This window comes from Xenopus laevis, chromosome 6L (genome assembly GCF_017654675.1).
Source record: "Xenopus laevis strain J_2021 chromosome 6L, Xenopus_laevis_v10.1, whole genome shotgun sequence".
NCBI lineage: Eukaryota > Metazoa > Chordata > Amphibia > Anura > Pipidae > Xenopus > Xenopus laevis.
Window position 1 is genome coordinate 100,061,152 of NC_054381.1, and position 24,683 is coordinate 100,085,834.

The following is a 24,683-nucleotide window of genomic DNA, read 5'->3' on the forward strand; positions in this document are numbered from 1 at the left end:
GCTGAGCGTAATTTCGCCAGCGTTTGGTACCCTGTGCGCAACTTCGGATCTTCGTGAATTAGCGTTGACCAGGTGAATTTACGCCTGGCGTGTTATCATGCTGGTTTCCATTCACTGTACTTATGTAAGTGTTGCGATGTGCGCGAAGCCAGCGCTGGCAAATTTTCGCCAGTTAGTGAATTTGCCCCTTGGACTTATTAGTAGTGGAAAGTGATTCTTGAGTATGCAGTTGGTAGTCGCTCTCACTCTCTCTTTCTTACAGCACCTCTGCTTTTACAGGTGTAGAACTTTTATGCGGATAAAAATCCATTTGCAATTAAGTAGACAATTCTTTGAGTCACCCTAGGAAAATAAAGGAGCAGGACTCTAATCTGATTGTGGTCCTAATACCTGGAAATTAGATTTGTGCAAAGTACTACAAAGCAGCCAGGAGGGTAGTAATGCATCTGAAATCTAACGCTTATGCCAGCATTAGTATTAATCTGTATATACCATCACTCCGAATAAAGGCTTGACCCAGAAAACCATGTGCAGTCGCATGAACAGTCGTATAGATATGAATCAAACATTGTGGGTAAATAATCTCCCATTATATTGAGACAGTAGAATGTGAAATTGATTTGAATGGGGCTATCATGGAGAACAATTGTTCTGGCAGTGTTTGAGGTTTTTTTTATCACCCACTTTAATGCTTTCTATGTTAATGTTTCTTTCACTTTAATATTTCCTATAGTGTATGTTATTTTGTTGCTCAGATTACTCTTCAAACATTTTTAAATGCTTAAAAAGAGGCATATGCCAGCTTTTACTACTTCAATCCATTTTTTGTGTAGGAAAGTGGGTTATTTTCACTGAAATACATGATTAAACTGATAGGTGTTTTTTTTATCTGCAATCATTGTTAGTGCTGTCCTATTTCTGTTCTCATGTTAGTTCTTAAGCTTCCATATATTTGTTGCCAAAAGTTTAGTTGTCTCCTTTGCTGCTAAGCTTTTTTATCCCTGCAACTCTTGTAGCAAAGTCAGACACAGTTCTCTCCAGAACCTGAAATGATGAATGTCCAAACCTGAAACCTGGAATGGCGTTGCCTTGAAATCACAGATGTGTTTGTGGCCATTGTTGACTTAGTTTGATATTAGTTTTGATATTAGTTTGAAATGACGATTGTCCAAAACCTGAATTGGAATGGTGTTGCCATGAAATCACATGTGTTTGTGATCATTGTTGACTTAGTTTGATATTAGTTACTTGTTCTTTGGGTAACTTTTGGATACTTACTTTTGGTATATCATCTACAGACACAGCTCACTAAGGAGCACTGGAATTGGGTTACTGCCTCATTCTCCTTTGTAAATTCAAAGCAACCCATTTTCCAAAGAGCTCCATAGTGAGTGAGATTAGGAATTTTTGGTTGTTGCTGCTGAAAATTAGGGTTTTGAAAAAAGAGTGTCACCAACAGGAATCCACCAGGACTCTGGGAACAAAATACGGATTATTTTTTCATTATGCTTTTAAAAAAAACACCACTACTACAATACCTTTTATACCTGGGATACCTTTTAGCACAAAAGAAAAAGTGGCTGCTAAGTGGGCTAATACACAAGGAGGAGTTGGGGGATTTCTAGTTACAAGTTAAGTGGATCTGCTACAACATTAGGGCTGCTTCTTGCTGTGAAGTCCTGTAATAATGGCAGTGCATTCAGTTGCTTACATATTTCTTCTTGTAGCGGGAGCCGACATGTGGCTGCTAAGGATACTTTTATTCCCTGACTGAAGTTTGCACTGCTGAGTACATAGATGAAAGTGGCTGTGCTCTATTAGCCCTGAAAGAGATGCTGTTTAAGATGCCATATGCTGGTCATGAACAGTGAATATAAATCTCCTCTCAGAACTCGGTGATAATTTACCTCATTGTTACCGTACTCCGGTGTTCATAAAATGAACTTAATAACCCACTGCTGCCCAAGGGACACGCTTCCCTTCAATATACAATTGAATGTCCACAGCGACGGCATAATAGCCGCGTGCAGAACTGAATTAAAAAGGAACAGCTGTATGATAAAATTAAAAAAAAAAATTGAACTAATTATCTCGGTTTATTCACAGAGGGTGTCTGCGAGATCTGGCTGACCAGCGAAGACCAGAGCTTATGGCAGAGACATTGGGACAGATCTCCCCACTCTCTTATGGAAGCTGGTTGAAGTTATCCCTGAGGGTGCCATGCTGCAGCTAGGCATGACCAACCCCCCTTATATATTAGAGCACCTGGAGGTAAGAATATATAGATCCATACGTCCCTTCCATGGACTCTCCTACTTGACAGTTGTGACCCTTTCTTTGATCATTTTTATACTTTGCAGATTCGTATTTTAATTTAAAACTATGAAAATGGGACGATTTCAGACGTCTAACTGAAACCTTCCACCCTCCAGCTGTGATTAAACTACAACTCCCAGCGGTTTCCTATAATGCTTACTTAGCAGATACTAAGGGTTGTTGTTCATCTACAGCTGAAATGTTGCGCCATGGGGAACCTCGCTATAAAGTATCTCCATGGACCGCAAAATGTGTATTTAATGCACAGTACTGTTTCATGGTTCATAGTTTTTCCATAAATTTGTAATTTTTTATGTAGTGGGTAATATTTGTTTTAGATTAGACACTGAATTTTTAATCTCTCCTTGGATTCTTTAAAGCACAAAGTGTCATTATTGGATTTGGAGGCTAGAAATTGTGTTGCATTGTGTTTTTGGGAAACAGTAACAGAAATAATCTATATTGAGTTTCTGGTTCCCTAGCAATATGGCCAACTAGGAAGCTGGGATTTTTGTGGAAGGAGCTCAGGAGTTTTTTGTTTAAGAAATTATTTTTAAAGTATATTGCATAATATATTATCTCACTGCAATAATCTACTCAAAAATATAATATAAATCTATTGCAAGGATAGTCTCTGATTTATGTTTTTTCTGTCCCCCCTCCTTCCTTAACCATCATCTGGTTGTGCACATTTTGTGTAAGGAATCATGCTAATTTCTCCCTTCCCCAGATGTTCCATTGTTAAGCCTGCCTATCCCAGGTATATGGCTAGAGGAATGGCAGGATCCTTAGCTGTGATCACTGCACTCTTGAATGTGGTTGCTGGAAATGCTTTCTGTGGGTTTACTGTAAGCTCTTACATTTCTGATAGATACAGGTTGTTAAAGGAAGTCTGTCACTGGGTGTCTGGTGTAAAATGTCTGTATTATGGAAATGTACTACTGGAAAGCACTATTTGTTTTTCAAAATTTTGTGAATGGTATGATCCCTTATCCTGACATCCATTATCCAGAAAGCTCTGAATTACATGAAGGCCATCTCTCATATAGTCCATTGTAAGCAAATAATTATAGTTTTTAAAAATTATTTCCCTTTTCTCTGTAATAATAAAACTGTAGCTTATACTTGATCCATAACTAAACCGTATGAATCCATATTGGTGGAAAAACAACCCAACTGGGTTTATTTTAATGTTTAAATGATCTTTAGCAGACATGGGGGCAAATCTACTTACCTAGGAAGTTGTGCCAGTGTTGGCTTCGCCGCACTTCACCAGGTGTAGATTCTCCAGGGCTGCGCAAATTCACGAAGAGCCGAAGTTGCGCACAAGTAACCGATCATTTGCGAAGTTGCACTAGCGATGTTACGATCAGCGGTCCGAAGTTACGCTATTGATCGCAAATTTGCATATGGCGTGTAGTTAAAGTACAATGGCCTGGGAAACCTTCATAAAATAGAGTAGTTATTTTGCCCTATACATGTGCCCATTGTATAGTTTATGTGCCATATGTTAGGAAATGTAGGGGGGAAGGAGGGTACCCCCCCAAAAAATGTGTCTTTTTCAGCCTATCACCCTTAAAAAGTAAAAGACGCCAGCGTTTTTTGGGACTTAGAAATTCTTTTTTTTTTAAGCAAATCCTATCTACTCTATTGCACTTCACCTGGTATGAGGTGGCGAAGTAAAGTCTGGCGCAAGAGGTAACTTTCACGAAAATCAGCAACTTAGTGAATTAGCATAGTTACGTCCCTTCGCCAGATCGCAACTTTGTCTGGCATAAGGGTGCGAAGTAGCGCTAGAGTAGGTCCACTTCGTAAATCGGCAAAGTGGCAAAATGATGTCACGCTGGTGAATTTTTGCTTTTTGCCCCATGGTATGATGATCCATATATGGAAAGATCCTTTATCTGAAAAACCCCAGGTCCCAAACATTAGGGACCATTACTGCTCTGGATTCCTCTGCTCCTGGATTTCAGGACCCCCGAGCTTATAGAAATGGCTGTGCTAACCCGGCAGGCTCTTCACCCCACAGACAGTCAAGGTAGGCCATAGAGTCTGCAGCTGAAAGATAAATAAGGACGAAGTTGCCATAGCTGTAGTTGCATGGTTTTGATTGCGATTCTGCAATTATGTTATAAAAAGTTAAGTTTGCTTTAACTCATGGGTGTCCAAACTTTTTTCACCGAGGGCCATAGGCGGTAAAATACACAAACAGCCGGGCCACTCACTCGAGGTGAAGTACGTAGGTACGCTGTGCAGGTCCTCTCCATTTTTAATTGGCCCGTGTAGCGCTGCAAATTTTTTTGGCCACGCCCATCTGTAACTGACACAGTAAGGTCTCCCTTGCCCGGCTGCAGCCTCCCTTAATCCACCCCTCCCCCAAGCCAAGCACGAAGCAGTTACTCACAGATCATCAGATGAGCACACAGTTCCAGCACAAACAGCATGTAACAGGCAGGCCACCGCCTCGATGAACAGCACCGGGATCAAGCCCAGGTTTGGCAGCAGCGTAGAAGGGGGATGGAGCCATGCTTCCACTTGTTTACCGGCTCCCCCCTCCCCGCACTACACTAAACTCCAGTCACAGGGAGGGGAGGGCGGAGTTTAGGACTTCTAACACGCTTCTCAGAGTCTCTGACACTGAAGCACTGTAGGTTCCGCCCCCTAATGACACCCTGGTTAGAAACTTTTTTTTCTAGCTGCTGAGAAACTTGTCGGGATTTTTGCATGCTGTGGGCCAATTAAAAATAGATATCGGCTGCATTTGGCCCATGGGCCGTAGTTTGGACACCCCTGGTTTAACTGGACGCTTTGCAGCAGCCCTATATTGTTCTTCTACCATGTTATATCCCCTGGGGTGATTTTCTGCCACAGTTTACAGTACCAGATTATGAATAGCTACCAGCTATATGAAATAAGAATAGGGGTACAGTAGTAGTAGTAGTATTAGCTATCCTGGAAATAATATTAACAGCATTTATATCAAATGGAAGGTTGTGAGCAAGCCACCGGGTATACCAATGTGCATCACTCAACAGTCTGTAGAATTAAGAGTGATCTTCAGTATATATTTATATTCAGCCAATATAAAACAATTTGTGTTTTTGTATGTTACTACAAAACAGAGGCTTCTTCTTATGCATAGTATGTGATTAACAAGCAGCAATGTCTTTTTTTTCAGGTTTGGATTAAATATATGAAAAATTTCCTAGCTAGTAAGTACAAAGGTACAGTCATCCTGAATTGTACACCTGCACCGACAGTGTTGTCCTTATCAAGCGGGGAACTTGCCTTTTAGTTTAACACACGTGATGTTGAGTACGTTTTTGTGTTGTCTTGCCTCTCGGGTCATTGTATGTCACTGCCCAATGTACCTAAAGGTAGTAACTTCTCAATGATTGTGTCATTGCTCTATCTGAGAGTGCATTGTAGTAGAAGGGTAGGCAGTTTTTGCTGATTTATTGCCAGCAAACCTATTAATACAGGCGGTAGATGCAGGCCTGAGTAATCATATAGTTCTTAGTAAGTTGGGCTTCTAATAACATTTATGAACTGCATAGATCGTATCAACCATATTTGTTAGATGAAGAATTTCCCTCTTATTCCACAGGTTTTTGCACTGAAATAGCACTTTCCTGGGATATTTTGCAATGGCAGAAATGATCTTAGCTCCAAGAACCGTTTTATTCTCGATTTACAAATGTAGCTTTAACCTTATACAGGGCACTGATACACTGTGTGACTGGAATCCCACCACTTTCTTGCCATCAGTAAAGGAGGAACAATATTTTTTTATGTTCGCCCTCCCATGGGTTTGTTTTGTTTTTGGTATTCTGTTAAGCAAATGTTTCTGGTTGAATAGCAAAAAACACTACCTGTAGACTAGAGCATTCTTATCACTTGCCACCAGATGATTTAATGGACATTTATATACCAAGACACACGCACGGGTACAGTAATGTTTCTTTCTGTTCTGCTTTCTCAAAAATGTGGCTTATGCCCACTACATGTAACCTTTTGCCACACTTTATTTAGAGTTAAAGGGGTTGTTCACCTTCCAAACACATTTTTCAGCGCAATTGTTTCCAGAAATAAAGACTTTTTTTCAATCACCTTCCATTATTTATTTTGTTACCATTTTTCACAAAATCTAAGTTTAAAGTTGAATGTTCGTGTCTCTGGTGTTTATCTGGCAGCTCAGTAATTCAGGTGCAGACTCTAAACTGTTACAATTTTGCAACAATTAGTTGATACATTTCTCAACAGCATCTCTGGAATATTAGCAACTATTGTATCAATTATATCAGCTGCCTGTAATGAAACTCAGGGATTCTGCTCAGCAGGGACAAACGTAAGAAAGGTAACAAATGTATCAATTTAGAACAGTTTACAAGGTCGGTGACCCCCCCTCCCAGAGCTGCTTTAGAAGGTGAAAAATTAACTTTACGCTTCAATATTTGAAAAACAGTTACACATAGAAAAGCCTTTATTTCTGGTAAGCTATCTGAGACCAACCAAATTGAAAAAAGTGTTAAAAATGAACAGCCCCTTTAACTCTAGAAACTAACCCTATAAAGGAGGCACAGCCCAACTGGGAGACCAATGGGAAAAATGCAGCCATCTTAGTTTTTTTTTTCTCTTTTTACCCCTGCTATGTCTACAGACCAAAGTGTGTCATTCAAAACTTAATGGGAAACTGAGCTGAATTATGAACTAACAGAGGAGACATCGAGGAAAATAATATCTCTCTCAAATTCCTCATCTCCATGCTGCAATTCCAAGAATAGAACTACAAAATCCTCTCCCACTGGTACAGAACCCCAACCCAACTAAAAGAATTCTTCCCCTCACTATCATCCTTATGTTGGAGATGTAAGGCAGAAGAGGGAACATTATATCACATCTGTTGTGGGTGTACAGCATTAAATAGATATTGGCAGACAGTCAGAGACGTAATTAAGAGACTGACTGACCTAGACATTCCAAATGATCTGACACAATTGCTATTACATGGCACACCGTTACCAATCAAAAAATACAGGAAATCTCTCATACCTGTCCTATTAGACAAAGCAAAGATACTCATTCCTACACATTGGAAGACACAAAACATCCTGACACTTAGGGGCACATTTACTAAGGGTCGAATATCCGAGGGTTAATAAACCCTCGAATTCCACCCTCGAGGTAAAATCCTACGAATTCGAATATCGAATTCGTAGGATTTACCGCAAATGCTACGATCGAACGATTCAAAGGATTTTAATCGATCGATCGAAGGATTTTCCTTCGATCAAAAAAACGTAGAAAACTGATGGTGAAGGTCCCCATAGGCTAACATTGTAGCTCGGTAGTTTTAAAGTGGCGAAGTATGGAGTCGAAGTTTTTTTTAAAGAGACAGTACTTCGGCTGTCGAATAGTCGAACGATTTTTAGTTCGAATCGTTAGTCGTTGTAGCCTATTCGATGGTCGAAGTACCCAAAAAATACTTTGAAATTCGAAGTTCTGGTTGCACCGGCGCATGCTCCAAGCCTGCAGACCACCCATCCGACTCCGCATGGAATGAAATTGCAACACGGTCAGACTCATCTATCCGGCTTTGGGTAAAGTTTAACTTTTTCCCCTCTTTCAATGTGTCCATATGCTCTTTGTAAGGGTAATAGCCTATGACGCATAAGCTCTAGCACTATCAATACCCCCTCCCCTGCTACATTTACTTTTTCTAGTTAATTATAATCTTTATGGTACTGACATATTGGCAACGGATATGTATACAGAGTCTGAGATGTACGCAAACATTCTGCACCAAATGGCCAATAGAAGAACTGTACACAATGTATAATGAATGGATGCATTGATATGTTATGCCTCAAATTTTGCTTTATTTGTATTGCTATTTACAAAAAAAAGAATAAACATTAGATATGAAAATAAAAAAATAATCATAATACAATTCCCTGATTTCATGGATTTTACACCATTTTCTTCTGTGTGTTCTGCTGCACAGTGGCAATGGCTCTAGGGACATATTCAAAATAAATTCAAATACAATTTCAAGTGTTTGTTAGAGGTTACAATCTAAAATCACTATCCGTATAATTGAAGAACATAATTTCTCTAAAACTTTTCTTTCTTTCTGAAAATTGTAACTGTCTGTCCATGTGTCCCTCATTTCTTCCTGCCATGGGTCCCAGACAGGACATGTGCTTATGTCACATAGTAGAGATGTTCCAGGTCAGGGCAATTTCACATTAAAGTGACTTTTTAAATCCCAGAACCATTCAAAAGTTCAACGTTCTAATTAAGTGTTTAAAATTGAGTTATATTACAAAAAAAAAATAGCCATCAATGACACTAGGTGGATTGTTTTATAATGGAAAGGTCACACATGGCAAAATAATAATTAACCTAGTGACTGGAAAGTCTATGGAAACTATTTTCCTCTAATTGTGGCTGACCTTGCTGGGGTTAATGTGTCTCACGCAGTGCCCAGTGGTAGATTTCCCATTTAGAAACATCCCATCCTGACAGGTCACTAGGGAGTGCTGGAAAGTGATGTAGCGGCACAGCCTTGCCTTATTTCACTTGTGTTTGTCTTGGAGCACAAACACTTTCCATAAACGGGGCGTCCCCACCCTCACTGCCACAACTGAAATATATGTTATTATATCAGATTGCTGATATCAGTGCTAGCAGACAAGGGCCTGATAATGGTGCATCTGAGCGGCTCTGCTGTCCTGCTGAGTTTCACAATATGTTTCTGGATAGTCTGCCATCATCATCGTGATGCTTCTATAGTCAACCTGGTGTGCAGCTTCATGTGAACAGTGTATGGATCTCCAATGTAAAACTATAGCATTCTGCTTGATGGACTGGCTTGTTAAAAGAAAATCTTTAACCCCCCCCACCCCAAACAATGTAGGTCTCTATAAAAAGATATTGCATAAAACAGCTCATATGTAAAACCCTGCTTTATGTAAATAAACAATTTTCATAACATACATATATATATATATATATATACTTTTTTAGTAGTATGTGCCATTGGGTAATCATAAATAGAAAATTGCCATTTTAAAAATAAGGACCACCCCCTGGGATCATACAATTCACAGTGCACACAAACATAATAACAAATTATACTTGTTAGGTCACATGAGCCAATTAACAGAAGGAGTTCTGGCTTTTGCTCCCACACTTCTTCCTGTTACAGTTAGAGTTGTAGTATTTCTGGTCAGGTGATCTCTGAGGCAGCACACAGACATCACGAAATGGTGGTTCAAGGCAAGAGAAGTAAATGGGCAATATTTACTTAAATATATATTCCAGTTTGGTAATATTCTCAAAATATTAATCTACAATAAAAGTTACCTATAGGTCACATTGATCGTTTTTTTCTGATTTTGTAAGTAATTGTCACTTGAAGTTCCTAAACCTGACTGTCCCATCTCAGTTAGAGTTTCTAATGCTAACCGACTACTGCTGCACAAATATGGCAGCTCCCTCATAGATGAACATGGGGGTAAGAAAGGTAATGTAAAAGCATCAGGTAAATACTTTCATGACAAATTATTAATAGCATTCAAAGATAATGTTATGATGGATATAAAAAAGGTTGTTTTCTGATGTCAGTATCTCTTTAAGTATTAATTTTGGAGGTATAGTTTTCCTTGAAGAGAAATCCAGCATGTTAGAGATGTTTCATGTTTGTCCTAGTTGCTACGGATCTATGTTCTAGTGGTTTGTTGAACTGCTTCGCACCCACTTTTTAGTTCCTGAGTCAAAAAAGTAAGTTGTATATATACATTGGTTAGGCCAGATGGCAGGATGACACTTCCCTTTGCTGTGAATTATAGGGATCGGGATGAGAAACTCCACATTTTATACAGGAGGGTTACAGGCAGCAAATTAGGGTTGGGAATAGCCAGAAAATTTTCTTGATCCAGTCATTACTATTTATCTCCATTTCATGTAAAAATAAAACAACCAGTCAAAGATGTAAAAAAAAAAAAAAAAAAATACAACAGCTGTACCCCATTCTATTTAATGTATAAGGGGATGCCGCTGAATCAATAAACCCAAAAGTAACATCGACATCAGGAGCATCTGATAGAAATGGCTATTTTAGAATTCTCTTTTTTTCCCCTGTGCCTTTATTTTCCCTTTAGGCATGATACAGCTAATAATTGGTTTTGCAAAAAGAGCCACCACAATAGACTTGGAGGGTTTCAGAAAGTACTTTGGTATCATAAAATTCCAGAGAGATGGTTTCAAATGGAAGCAATGAAAATGTTTTTTTTTTTTTTCCTTTTCTCCTTTGCCAGTGCTGGTGTCTGTGGCATGTGCCATCGATGTTATGTTGTGGGTTTGAGGTCCTTTTAATGTTTCTGCACAGCCACTTGCATAAAAGGAGGGTTCATTTCCCTTGCTTCATACATATGGGGTGTGCTTGGGAGTTTTAGGAGTTGTAGTTCTGCAACAGCTGCAGCACAAAAAGCAGTGCGTCTCTTCAGCCCTAATCATTATATGTTGAAAATGGAGTTCTAGCTTTAAAATGGTACTATAATTTGCTCTTGCTAGGGACATCAGTGGTTATTCACAGGATTCCTTATTATCCAATCCAAAGCACTTTGCACCTGGCAGATGTTGAATTTAAGGGCTCCAAATGAGTAGCCTTTCGTGTCATCTGTCAAAATAGAACTGATTGAAAGACTCAACGTTAAACCATTTGTAGCGCGTTCCTTATTCACAGTCATAAGTGGTATGCAAGTTGTACAAAGAAAATGGTATTGCTTTATGTGCTGTGTGCTTAAGGATATGTTAGAGGCTCATGGCTAAAGACTTGTTCTTACAGCTCCGGGAGCAGGAGGACATTGAGCAGAACACAATAACATGGGAGTACAATGTGTCTTCTTTTTTCTTTAGCTCACAACTTTCTGGATTATGGAAGAGAAGTATTTTCTGGTCTTTTGTGTTATTTATTATAGAATACGCCGGTCTTTTGTATTAATTATTTATTATAGAATATGTCAGACTTTTGTATTAACTATTTATTTCAGTGGTATCTTTAAAGGGAATTTTGAAAGGGCCAAACAGAGATTTCAGAAAGCAGGAGCAGAGTAAGGCTGACTATTACACTGGGCAACCTTAGCGGCTGACTTGCCCCCTCCAGACTGCCAGACATCTATGGAGCAGCTTTAGAATTCCCATTGTGCAAGGCCCGTACTATCATCCAGTTGCTGGCCTGGTCAGGACAAATGATCAACCTGGTTTTTTGTTTTCTTTCCCAGCCCCACCCATTCCTTTGCCCAGCTTTAGAGAATGTTGAGCCAGAGCATTTTGGAAGGCTGTGGGCTCTACATGCAACAGAATGTAAATCACATGTGAACTTTCAGCTGCTATTTTATCTGCTTTTCCCAATATTATTATACTGCGAGCTGAAAGGGCTTTTAGCATTGCGGATATTGTACAATTATAGGACTTACATGGAAACCTTCTATCCAGAACAAGACAAGACCATTTTGCATATAGCCAGAGCACGCGGTCTGTAGGTTTGTTTAGATTTTGGCACAATACCTTTATCCAGAGAACCTTTATTTCAGATAAAAGATCTCATACCTCAAGTTAAAGGTGTGGTACACCTTTAAGTTAACATGTAGCATGTTACAGAATGGCTAAATCTAAGTAACTTTTCAATTGGCCTTCATTTTTTATTTTATATAGTTTTTGAATTATTTGCCGCCTTCTTCGGACACTTTCCTGCTTTCAAGTGGGGGTCGTTGACTCCATCTTGAAAACAAATGCTCTGTAAGGCTACAAATGTATTGATATTTCTGCTTTCTACTACTCATATTTTTATTCAGGTCCTTCATATTCCAGTCTCTTATACCAATAAGTGCATGGTTGCTAGGGTAAGGTGGACTCTACCAACTGGATTGCTGAAATTGCAAACTTGAAAGCTGCTGCATAAAAAGCTAAATAACTCAAACCCCAAAATAATAAGATATAAACACAAATGGCAAATTGTCTCAGACTATCAATAAATGATACTAAACGTTAATTTAATGACTAATAACCCCTTATTCTCTACCATGGACTTTATAAGGTTAGGCTTAGGGTACATGCCCTGTCTCCCCCATGTTTGTTGGCTGATAACGACTGCCTCTATACACATGCTTACAAATAGAAAACACATGGGCATGCTGTGTTCACTTATAAAATAAGCATTTCCCAAGCCAGACTCTGTAGCACTACATACGCAGGACAGTGCAGCCTTTCAGATGCTTTTTAATAAAGCATCTCCGTGTTAATTGAATGTTAATCCTTCTGAGTTGTGTTTAACACTGTGTATCACTTAGTCACTCATGTTTTGGAACCATAAATGTTCTATAAAATCTACTAAGACTTATTAACACATCAGTAATTTTGAAAACTCATACTACAGCAATAAACTAGAAAGCATAGTCCAATATGTACCGTATCACTGGTGATGTCAAAGGGATGCTATTGGCCTTTGACAGTCCAACAGAACCAATACTGCATGGCCAGTTTAATATTTCCCATTAGGTAACGAGCCATAGGAAGTGCTGAACCAACAGGGTGGCTAATAATTCTGGGGGCCACAGGTAGTTTTCAGCTGGAAAAATATGGTAGATCTGTTGTTTGGCCAAGTTGTCGGGGGGGAGGACTCACCTTGTTTATTTGGCTGTCAAGTCAGTGATCAATCACACTGTAGAGCACAGGCTGAGGGTGATTTTTGTGTTCGGGCAGGCTAATTAAGACTTTTCCTACATAGATTGTAGGAAGGTGTCCCACATTATTTATAGTACATGACAAGATAAATACAGTGGGACATTTTATACATCCCAGAACACGTGGCAGGCTAAATACACCACTTATTCCATATATAATGCCCCCAGAATATACAGTAGTATAAATACTAGGGATGCACTGAATGCAGGATTTGGTTCGGGATTCGCCCCAATCCAAGAGCCTGGATGAGCTGAATTCAAACCCTACAAATGCAAAAAATAATTGCATGCATATCTGCAGTTTCTGCCAGTGCACTGTCAATTTTCAGGCACATGGAGAAGTTGTTACAGTATTCAGCCATATCCCGGGATGCAGATTCGGGATTCGATCATTGGTTAACAGAGTTAGGTGCATCCCTAATGTATGCCATGTCAGTTTTATGTAAAATACTCCAAAGTATTGGAGAAGTGGAATGCAGTGCCAGTTACATGTATAATACCCTTGGAATGCATGACATGATAAATACAGTGGCAAATTCATGTATAATTGCCCCAGAATACATGGCATGTAATACCTCCAGTATGCTACCTCCATTCTAATTCACTGGTGTTGATTTGGAAAGGCATAGCTGGGCTAGTCTTTCAATAAAATTCTGATATTGTACATTTTTACAAGTGTAATATACAGTAGATTGTATTACATGAGTCTCACTGAGTGTGAGCTTTGGCCACAACATGAACTAAAGAACTGCATTTGTACCGGTAGAGAAAACGATTGGGTGAGCGTGGGTTTCACCAAAAGGAAGGATTGCACTGTAATTCACACTGGGATAATCCCAAAGAGAACTATGAAATGTTGTTCCTTGGAATTATTCATAGATTCTCAATTGCACATAGTTTAAAGAAATGCTATTAATGCCATTTAGCCTAATGTATGTAAATTGTATGATGATGCTTGAAAATATCCTTTCAGTGCACATGTAGCTAGTTTCAGTTTATTGAATATGGAAGCCTGAAGAGGCCATGAAGTACCAAGGAAAATACAGAGGCAATTAAACCTGCTGCCTGTAGCTTTAATAAGGACTTCAAAAACAGGCATTTTGCTGACAGTCTTGAATGATTGTATGTGAAATTCCATTTATAGTGCAAATAATGCCAGGCATTTGAGTAAATAAGCCCGTATCATAACAGTCTGGCCTTTCCTCTGGCTCGTATTTTCAGTTTTGTTAATAACCAAATGGGAGATGCGGTTACGTGTTATTTCTGTTCTTCATGATAATTAAAGCTCCTACAGGCTCAGTTCATGCTGCTACAGGAGCTGTACATGGCATATAAGCATACAATCCTTTGTTGTGTTTGATTGATGGACCGTCTCATCCACTCTCCATTGCTGCATCATCTACATAATCTACAGCAAAGCTTCCCTGCTTCATTAGACCTTGCTAGCCATGCTGAAAAATAAAGAATATATTTTGGAGATAATTCTTTCATATTGTCCTCATATCACAGAATGGAAATGAAACCTAATGAATTCTACTAGGGTCTAATAAAATTGGACAGACGTTCTTATTTACACATCTGCACTACCCTAAGAGCGAACGCACTATGGATTGAGTTCTTTTGGCTGGGCACTGCAACTGGCAGATTGTACTTATTTATTTAAGGATGTTCTTTATCCCGGCCTACCAAGGATTTGTTCAAATGAGAAAAAAGGCAAGCCTTGAGAGGCTTAGCAATGCTCTCTTATAGAAACCCTCATCTACCCTGCCACAGTTTAGCATTACAATTGTTTATTATATTGCTAAATGAAGGGTGCCTTTTTTCATAGACAAGTACTGTGATATTTTCAAGCCTTCCATTTTACTATTACTACCTACCAAAAATACGTTTATTAAAATATTCTCTTTTATGAAGGAGCAGAATACTTTCTGCCATTCGCTGTAGTGTTTCCACTTGTTCAAATGGACATTACATGTATTAGAGCAGCTTACAATACCTTTGTAAACCTAAAACTTGGTGTGGCACGGAATGTAACAATAGCCTTTCTCACTCTAATATACCTCAGTGTGTACGGACTTTCCCTTTGAGATGTTGTAATTGCCCAACCTCTATAAAATATTGTGCCATAAGTGTATTTATATGGTATGGGATCCATTATCCATAAACCCGTTATCCAGAAAGCTCCAAATTATGGAAAGGCCATCTCCTATAGACATCATGCCATCCATTTTCAATGGCGCTAAAAAACCTGAATTTTTTAACTAACCGGGAAAATAAATATCTAATTAAAGCTGTTAAGCTGGCCTTAGATGCAAAGATCAGATCGTACGAATTTGTACGATTATCGGGCCGTGTGTGGAGAGTCCTGACATTTTTCGTCCAGCAGAGATTGGTTGGTTAAAAGATTTCTGTCGGCTGCGGGTAATATCTCTGCGTGTATTGCAGATCGTACTATTTTCAGAGGGAGACTGTCACTAGCTTTGGTCAGACATAACTTTCGTACGATTGATATCAGGGGCAGAACAGATCTGTTGTTTTGTATTTTATTTGATCGGAATGGTTAGTGACAGGTCGGGAGATGGGAAAGTCCGATCGTATGATGATTGGTACGATCGGATCTTTGCGTCTATTGCCAGCTTTAGAGACAATTCTAATTGACTCCTATTGAACCTCACCAGCTTTTACTTGCTGAGTTTTTTCTGGCAACCTTTCATACTATTATTCATTAATAAATCCCCACTATTCGAGGTTTCAAAGCATATTTTCACGTATATTCGTGCTCACGTTTTTTCTTGAATCATAGAAAAAAAAGAAAAAGAAAACTTTCTCGGCCCCTAAGTTGTTGGGTTTGGAGAAGGAGATCTGTGCTGGGAGAAGCCAGAAGGTACAGTTTGCTTGTAAGGGGGCTTTATACTATTAGACAAATAGCTGTTGACCGAGGAAAGTGGTGAAGCATCCTTACACTTTTCTTACCCATAATCACAGCTGGCAGTGACACCTCAGGGGCCCCTTCTCCAAAATCATCCAATTAGAATTTGTCTCCTGACAAGTCATGCTTCTCAAGGATGAGAAAATTCACATAAAATGCAGAAATGTAATATCGAGTTTTGAAACCTTAAAATATGGTGTATTCTGTGCAAGATTTTACAATATTAAGTCAGTGTATTATGTGCTTAGAATATCTTCTCTGTTTTATTACTTGAATAACATGCTGAACTTTATTAAGCTGTGCTGTTGCTGATATTCCTCTAATGCTGCTGAGAAATGTATCAATTACTGCAGAAAATTGTAACAGTTCAGGTAGGTGAGAAGCAGACTTCATAAGCACACTAAAGAGAAAGAAATGGAAGGAAACTGCACCTAGATTTTGCAGAGGAAATGCAGATACATAGATCTGCGTATTTAATAAAAGTATTCAGTTCATTAACTCTGTTCATAGACTCTGCTTTCCATTTAATCATGTTTATTTCTTACCTGCGCTAATATATTTCACAGCATGCCATAAACCACCTCTGCAATGCCTGATCTTGCTAACCAGCGTGTATATGCTAGGCTTGAAATGCTCCTGTGAATTGGAGGTATCTGCTGAAGCAGCATCCAGATTCAATTTTCTAACCTAAGAAATAATTCTCTGGATATGTCTGCCGTTCTCATGAGTTTGCCCTCTCTGGAATTTAAATACATATACAGTATTAAGACATGGTCAGAATCCCTAATGGAGATATTGTTACTTGTACTAGCTCACAAATACAGGTATGGAACCTGTTATCCAGAATGCTCTGGACTTGGGGGGTTTCCAAAATCTTTCTGTAATTTGAATCTTCATACTTTAAGTCTACTAAAAAATAATTTAAATATTAAATCCAATAGGATTAATTTTATCTTAACTGGGATCATGTACAAGGTACTGTTTTATTAATACTGAAAAAAGGATTTTTTTTAAAAAAAAATTATTTGATTATAATGGAGTCTATGGGAGATGGCCTTCCCATAATTCTAAACTTTTTGGATAATGGATTTGAGGATAATGACTCCCATGCCTGGACTTGTAAAGTGAGTATGGAGCTTTCTAATACCTTTGCCCAATATTTATAGCCTTATACAGTATTACACATATTTCATACCTATAATGTAAATTCATAGTTATTGTTTTTTTTTTTGTTTCAGCTGATGCTCAACAAATTTGAAGCCTTTCCTACAATTCTATTTCCCTAGTATTTTCTAATAAGTTATTCCTCCAGACGCATTATCTGCTCAATAAACCATTCACATTTTTCTCGCTAGTTAGTTAAATTGCCTTTCTCCTTCGCCATAATTTAATATTTTTCCATCTGCTTATAAGCTTTTATTGCCTTCATGTCATCTCTTGGAGGCATAGTTAATATAGATATAAAAAGTTGTTTGGGCTTTAAACTCATATCCAGCAGTGGTTAATTAAGATTATTTTGGTTACTTTAATAAAAACACATTTGATGTAGCTGAAGAGTGACAGTAGCAGCAGTTGAACAGGCTTGGTTGTGTGATGTAAGGGAAGTGGTTATGGCTGTACACCAGTGCACCGGGACTGAATGAGAACTCATGATTAAACTCCTCTGTAACTTCAGGAAAGGTGAGGTCTGATGTGACTGCTGTGCTGGGATTCCTGTTTACAGTTTAACATTGAAGTAAAAGTTTCCATTTATACCTCTGTGTCTGTGAGCTTTAAAAGAGTCAACCCTATCCGATTACTGTCTGGTTTTTAAAAGAGGAAACCCTTCCAAACATCTGTTCCATGTTTGTGTTGACAGTGTCATGCAGGCTAACGTTTGTGGTATCTCAGTGGATAGGGCATCTGAGGGAGCACACCTGCTAGTAAAGCCTGAGAGCTATGGACTGACTGTTCTCTGGAAAAAATAACATGAACCCGTGTGTGAAGCTTGGGTTTCCAGGCCTGTTTTACTTTATTTATTAAAAAAGGGGAAAAAAAAGAAATTGCAGTGTTGTGCAGCTGCTTGTTTTATGGTTTTGTTATATGATTCCAGATGAAGTAGGCTATTCTAAGTTGTTGGTGACCACATGTAAAAGTTTGGGGCAAATCCCTAGAGAGTTATGTGACTGACAATTTGGTAGCCTGGTTGTGACCACAGCACTATAGTTTATATATCAGTCATACACAAGGGATTGTTAAGGCATACCTCCCAACATTTTGGAAGTAAAAAGAGGGACAAAAATTTTTTTCACACATAGCACAGCGATTTTTTTTTGACCATACCCCTTTCTGTGGCCACACAGTTGGGAGGTATGGTTTAAGGTGCTAGGACAGGACAGCTTCATGACGACGACAAGAAGTGGAACAATATTCCTACAAAGAGCACAGGTGACATCAGAGACATCAGTGATCTGCTAGGAAGAGGCACAAGCAAATATATTTATCCAATGAATACACTCTGTCAACTCCCTTGAAATGTAATTTCCATGTTATAAATGCTCCTCGGGGGAAGCCGTGCACAAAAGACAGATGGGTGTCTGGTAGGAGACATACTTAAGACTTCCAGTCATTTCCAGTAGAGAGGCAGTGATGTATACGTCACAAAGACCACAGATGGAAAATAAAACATGCATGTGCCGTCTTGTTGTAAACAATGCTAAGCACTATGATTCACAGAGACTTTTCATTCTTTACACATTGTACAGTAATTAAAATGCAGGTCAGTGTAGGGTTTACAAGCATAGCGACAGAGCAATGCTTCAGCTGCCAGGAAGATTGGGCGCCCTTTGCAGTTTGTGAGAGAACAAAGTTGTCCCATCAAAAACTGTCACTTAATTTTATGGGGATCTTTTGAACCTTGGAACCAGCTGCTTATTTTGTTCTCTGTTGCCTAGACAGCTTGTTTTGTCAGTTCTAAACTTTGTGTTGGACATGTATGCCCTCTTGTCAAAGGGTGCTAGCAGGAACTCAAAGAAGACTGCATCTGGTTGGTATATCAGTGGAAGGACCAATCAGAAGTTACCATTTGGTTTGTTACAAGATTATATGGAAAATGCTATTGCATTGTTCTTTGAATTCTGTCAGAGCTCTGAATCACAGTGTAACCCACAGAAACCAATCATCAGCTTGATTTCACATGTTTGATTCAGACAGAATAATAAAAACACTTAGTTAATTGCTTGCATTTGACAAAAGGGACTTTTTAAAGCCTTTGTCGGGTTTTGTATAGAAATACCTGAAATACAGGAAATAATGGGTCTGGAAACCAGTTATCCAGAAAGTTCCAAATTACAGGAAGGCCATCTCCCATAGACTCCATCAAATTACATTTTTTTAAAAATTATTTCCTTTTAATTTCAAAAAAGTACAGTGTACTTAATCCAAAACAAGATCTAATTAATCCTATTAGAGGCAAAACAGTCCTATTGGGTTTATTTAATGTTTAAAAGATTTTTTAGTAGAGGTAAGGTATGAAGATCCACATTACGCAACAACTTCTTATCTGGAAAACCCCAGATCCCGAGCATTCTGAATAATTAGACCCATACCTGTACTCTTCTGAGACATTCAACTTTATTGAAAGTGATTATACTGTATCTCCCTTTTTAAATAGTGAAAATAGTGAATATACCCTGTATTGGTTTCTGGGTTCTTTAAATAGATCATTATACATAAAATCAGGAGTGCCCATACTTTACTAATGAGGGGTCTACTTTTAGTGATCTACATCGAAAAAAAACCCATTATTAGCATTCTGTTCCATTGAAAGCATTATTTAATATTATATTGATATATGAGCAAATGTATATTGCTATGTTTAGCAAACAACTATTTATTATGTAACTTTAATAAATATCTGAGGGAAAAGCATGCGACAGGAGGGTGATTTAGACAAGCTGTTTGTTGACAGTGTCTTGAGATCTACTGATCACCAGCTAAAGTTCTACTGGTAGATCTCAATCTATCTTTTGGGCATTAAATCATCATCTTTTATTTATATAGTGCCGACAAGATACGCGGTGCTTTACATTAAATAGATCCTAATCTGTTAAATTATGGTGACTTCTCTTTTAAATTATTATATTCCTTCTTATCCATAGTAAGGCTTTATTAATGTTGGGGTCCTTTTGTTAGTTCCAATTTGGGCTAATTCCTTTTTCTCCTTGCTGGGTGTTTCCCACACACCTTACTAGCGTATGTACAATAGGTCAGGCTTGGGTAACATCCATAGCAGCACTGGTAGTAGAGGGACTGGTGCAACTTGGCTTTACTCCCTTTCTGACTATCGACCTTTTCTTTGGGACAAAGTCTATAATCAGTCATGTAAATGTTATGAGGCAATGAAGAAGGGAAGAGCTGCAGTAGTTGCTGTTCTGCTGTGTATGCTGTGAAACAGTTATTTGTTATATATGTTTCACTGTAGGAAAAGTACCTAATTGGGACAATTTTTCCTTTGCTACTGTTTGTTTTCCTGACAGCCATACTATATGCCTAAGTTGGTGCATACCCAAAAGTAATAACTTGCCCTATTTTACAGCCAGCAGTACATAATAGGGGTGCGACTTACTCCAGAAAAGCCAATTTTAATTATTAATCTTTCAAAATAACTCCAGTATTTGCAGTACTCAATTGAAGCTCATTATAACTTCAAGTCTGTGCACCTGCTGCATCTGCCATTTTACCAGGAGACACAATTTTACATGTAACAAGTGTGGCCTGACCACTATGACTCTGAACCTCAGAAGAGTTTGGTTCACTAAATGCTCTGCCATTGTTTACAACACAAAAGATATTCCCAAATACACTAGGGAATGCCTCACGCAGTCTGAACATGGCAAGTGGGTCACAATATTTGCTCTGGGCCCCTCAGAGGCACATTATATTTCTGTGTGACTCTATTTATGTAAAATGTACCATCTTATAATATTAATGGCTCCTTTCAGCAACCAAATTACTAATAAATAGCTCTGTTTTCTAATTTAGTTTATTTGCAAAATTTCAGGTGTGCGTGAGCTAATAAATCTCCAATTAAGTTTTAGGGTAAGGCCAGACGAGGAGATTTGGGGAGATTTTGTCGCCTGGTGACTTATCGCCACGTCTTTTGTGCGACTATCTCCCCAAACTGCCTCAGCGTCTTTTCCCCCATAGGCTACAGCGCAAATTCGACTGCGCTAATGCACACGCAGCCATGCGTTTTCAATAGTCGCCCAAAGTTGCCTCAGTGAGCGCAGGCGATTTTGCACTGTAGCCTATGGGGGAAGAATCAGGAAGAATCCCCGGACCGAATGTAAACAACACAACGCTGAACTCACCTGGATGCAAGAAACTCACTTTTGCACAAAAGACCAAATGCAATTACAAAATAAGCACTATACTATGATAATAGCAACTACAGCCCATGAACATAAAATATTATTTGCCTATGATGTGGCCTCATATTGACAAACTCCGCCTCAGGTTTAAAAGAGGTCTTCAATATGCTTACAGATTTTGGGACTATGTTGCACCACAAACTTAATACAGGTATGGGATCTGTTATCCAGAAATCTCCAAATTATGGAAAGGCTATCTCCCATAGACTCCATTTTATCCAAATAATCCACTGATCACCAATGGCTTTTTATAACTTGTGGGGGGGGGGGCAGGCCATCAATTTTTTTTTACTTGCAGTGGGGCCCTGCCACCAATGTTTTTTTTAAACAAACTTTTATGGGGGGCCCCTGGCGCCAATGTTTTTTTTTAACTTGTAGGGATACCCTGATCACCAATTATTTTTTTTAACTTGTAGGAGGGCCCTGACCACCAATTTTTTTAAAAAAAAATGTTATGGGAGGCCCTGGCACCACAGTTTTTTTAACTTATAAGGGGGCCTGACCATCAATAGCTTTTTGTAACGTGTGTGTGTGGGGTTACCTTTTTTAGCACTGATGTCTATGTGGTCTTTTAACTGTAATGTGGAGTGGGTGGGATTTTGGACGGGGCCGTGGTGGGGCCCTGAAAATTTTGTTGTACGGGGCCCTGTGATTTCTAATGGTGGCCCTGACCCTTCCCCAACAAAATTTCATTACTGTACTCAACACAAGCTTATTACACAACAACAATAAGCTACGAGGTTACCTATTTGCTCCTAACCCCTACTTCCCCTCTTTTCCTTCCCTTCTCCCACTCATACTGTTCTGTAAAACGTTAAAAAATGTGTTGGTCGACTTTCCAATTATCAATATATATATATATATATATATATATATATATATATATATATATATATATATATATATATATATATATATATATATATATAGGAAATTATAATAAAATTGTCTACTCAGCTTTCCCATTATGTAAGAAGGTGGCAGATGTAGCTTGCTGAATGTAGAGTGTAGTGTAGTGAGATGTTAGAGGGTGAAGGAAATAGGGCTGCTAAGAAGACTATGAAATAGCATGGTGTTTTAAGCAGCCGTTAAAGGAATATGCATTAAGAACAGGGATGGCAGCTGCTGTTCAACTACATTTTCTGCAGCTGCACAGCCGAAGCATCTCTGGTTTTAACCTCTGGCAGATGGTGCCAAAAAACCCAATGACATCTTAAAGCAGCTCTTATCTATACTAAATGCTTTATCAAAGGGGAAATCATAATTTTCTTCAAAAAATTGGCAAATGTGGTTTGAGGACTAGACTTTTACAAAATGCCTTTTTAACCTACATTATTTGGGTAAAATGAGAGACAGCTATCCCATAATTTGGAGCTTTCTGGATAACGGGTTTCCGGATAACAGATCCCATACCTCTACCCCTGACGCACTAGTTGCATTGGGGTGGGCTCTGTTTTCTAGAGCACATATACATTTCACTGAAACACGCTCGAAACTCTTTTCTTCAACTATGCAAGATCCCCGAAGCAAGACAGACATTTTGATGTTGCATTTTTACAATGATAAATGAAACTGTAGAAGTACTGTTTAGACATAAAGTAAATTGAAGTGTTTTGTCACTGGTTAGAACAAAAATTGGCCAGATTAGCTCCATCATTTTAATACATAGACACGTCTCTTTGTTTCATTCTGTCATTTTTATTAAGCTCTCGCCTGTCTTTTCAAGGTATATTTAAAAACAAAGATCCATAAGTAAAAGAGAGGAATTTTCATTTGAATAAGCGCTTGTGCATTAGCAGTCAAGGCACTCAGGGCTTCCCCAGCACGAGGCGGGTTACTAGGCACGAAATGGGAGCATTCTTTGGCCAGCTGCTTAGCGACTGTCCCTGAGTGTGTGCAGATTGCATGCTATTATGTGCAACAGTTTTAACTTCAATGGCAAATTCAATGGAAAGCTTTTTGTGCAAGCGCTAGGCCTTTAAAACTAAGAAACAAATTGAACAACGGGGACTGCAATTATTGTACCTTGATAAAAGTAAATACACATCCCTATTCCATGGAGGAAAAATGGGCAAGTCTGCTTCTGTTATTCTAACAATGGAGCTGTTGTACAAAGAGTGTATTTACAGTCGACAATACATATATACAGGATACATATGCTTCACATTATTCGCTGTACTCTCTTCTTTTATCCATGTTCGGCTGTTTTTTGGCGATCTACCAATGCTCGTAGCAGATGATTCTTATTAAAATACATATCTGTCACTATTCAAGCAGACCATGCTGGATTATGTGCCCCTTGGTTAGGATTATGGCCTAACAAACTTTCTTTCTTTTTTACTTTGAAATGCTTTAATATTTACTGAACCTTCTCTGTCACCATATACAGGTTGTTTCTAGAGCACGCTGGAAAATGCTTAATGATTTCTCTGCTGATCTGCTTTATGCCCATTTTACAAAGACTCCGAGCAATCCTTTTTTAAAACCAATAACTACACAAATCCCGTTTTTGTTATTCTTTATTCCCAGGTATGGCAGATTTTGTTTGTGATGCTGCCAGCCGCAGGAATATGAATTGAAAAAGAATTATCATTAAATGAACTCATTTTAAGTGTGTGCTATATTTTTATCATAGTATTTCTCACATCTATCGAATTCACAGCAATAATTTCTGCATTTTAACTCAATTATTTATTTGTATTTATTAATATTAACTAAGCAGCAGTGTTCAGTCATTCCAACAAATGTTGTACTGAATAAAGAGCCATATTTCTGTATGATTTCCATTCTGTATGAAGCTAGAAACATGTGCCTCTGACCTTATCTCACAGTGGCAAAATTCTTATTTGCTTGTGTGTGATTGCCATTGGGTCTGCTTTGTTAGATTCCGTTGCGTCTGCTTTGTTAGATTTCATTGGAACATTAGTTCATTTAAACTCAGGAAAAAAATTCCCTCAGGGGGTGTCAGAGTCAAAAAAGAGGCTGGCACAAAATTTAGCCTGTGTACTAAAATGGATACAAAGCATATGTGATATTTATAAGATAAATAAAAGAAATATATGCCTCTATTGAGCTACTTTTTTTTTAATGTTTCAAGGCAATGCTTAAATATATTGAAGTTAAACTGCTTTAATTTAGGTTTTAATCCCTCCGTTCTCTAGGCTGTACAATTTCACAGTTTTACCATTATTAAATGCATAGGACTAAAACTCTATCAGTGGATGTACTTTAATCTGATACAAGACGTCCCTATATTACAGTGTGTTTTTAGAGTAACTA

At 38.4% G+C, this 24,683-nt stretch overlaps 1 pseudogene; it reads left to right on the forward strand.

Annotated features, from left to right (window-relative positions):
- Positions 1 to 24,683, forward strand: part of LOC108718534 — a 544,081-nt pseudogene that overhangs the window by 293,234 nt on the left and 226,164 nt on the right.